Source organism: Tinamus guttatus, unplaced genomic scaffold (genome assembly GCF_059628265.1).
Source record: "Tinamus guttatus ecotype Peru unplaced genomic scaffold, ASM5962826v1 Tinamus_guttatus_pri_ptg000634l, whole genome shotgun sequence".
Lineage (NCBI taxonomy): Eukaryota > Metazoa > Chordata > Aves > Tinamiformes > Tinamidae > Tinamus > Tinamus guttatus.
Genome location: NW_028289168.1, coordinates 390,157 through 391,775, shown reverse-complemented (window position 1 = coordinate 391,775; position 1,619 = coordinate 390,157).

Here is a 1,619-nt window from a genome sequence, read left to right as displayed (position 1 = left end):
TCCCTAAAACGAGGCCAGGGAGCCTGCAAGACTCCTTCTGATCTATGAATCCACAGGATTCCAAGAAGCACATCCCTCCAGCACCTCCACAACCCACTTCCTAGAGAGGGGCCCTGCAGAGATCCCCGTATGTAAAGCTGGTGAAGGACAAGCCAGAGCAGTGTCAGTGCTGAGTGAGGGCAGTGCCTACTCACAGAATAAAGACGTTGCTTGCAAGGTCTCTTGGGCCCGAGTCGTGAGACAGATGAGCTGCAGCTTCTCTGCAAGCAACCTGCATGGGGCAAGGGCTTCCCAGCGCCTTTCCTGCCGATGGGAGCACTGCGCACGCCTGGGCTCTGCAGGCGTCACGCGCGCAGGCAAGGGGGCTCCCAGCACTGGCCCTCACAGCCATGGGGCTGAGCTCGCTGCCCCAGCCCTCTGCTCGCACCTCACTGCAGGGAACACTGCTCTGCTTCACACTTCCCCTCCAGCATTCCCAGGGCAGCAGCCAAATGCCTGCCGACAATTCCTCGTGCCACCAGCCCTGCGGCTGCTTGGGAGCCACCCCGAGCCCTCCGCGCACCTCTGGCACCAGCCCCTTCCCAGCAGCTGCGCTCTGCCTCGCAGGGGCACTGCGGCATGCCAGCAAGCAAGCTTGGCCAGCAGCAAGATGCTCCTCTTGGCTACAGCACTTTGGTGGAGGGGCTTGGGCTGCTTGCTTTTGGAGGGTTTTCCTCTGTGCGAGGTAAACACCTGACAGCACCGGCGGAGATCTGCTGCTTCATCTGCCCTTGGCTTTCCTGTCCTTATCCAAAGGCAGGGAATTCGCCCCTGTTAGCAAGTGAGCATTGTAGCCAAGTGCTGGGCAGAGATGCAGCAGCTGCAGGTCCCTGCTGCTGCTGAGGGCACATTTGTGCCTGCTCTGCCCTCTGCAGCCATAGGAAGCCATGGCAGGGGCAGCAGTGCAGGAGCTACACCAAGGCTGCTCTCAGCCACAGCACATGGCGCTTGCAAGGTGCGCAGCAGGAAAAGAGAAGGAGCCCAGCAGCACCAGGGGCTCTCAGGCCACCACCAACTCACAAGGGCTCTGCTGAGGACATGCACACCTGGCCCCAGGGCACAACTCCCCTTCGCACTCATTGCACTGCCAAGGAACATGTCTAGACCATGAAAAACAAAACTTTCTTGAGTCCATCAGGCTGTAAGGGCAGGAGGGGAGCAGGGAAGAAAGATCAAGGTGTTCAAGGCTGCTTGCAGGGGTGGAAGCAGAGCCCCAAGTGCAGCCCGGCCTCTGGGCAGGCAGCCGCCAGCAGCACCATGGGGCTGCGTGACGAGACCTCCTTGGCACCCAGCAAGCCCAAGGCCACGCACTGCTCTCTGCCGCCAGGCTCAGCAGTGCCAGGGGGAGTCCAGCACACGCAGACCCTTCCTCACGGCGACCCCCCTGGCCCCTGTCGCTGTCCTCCTCCCCCCACGCAGCAGTGGAACATCCCAGAGGGGCAGTTATCGCCACAGGAACACGGATGCTTCCGAGGGCTGCGCCTCACAGTGGCCCCAGTGCTGGCCACGCAGCAGCAAGGCCAGGTGAGCAGCAGGGCCGCGCAGCACCAGGGGCCACCCGTGGTGCCCATGAGATGCAG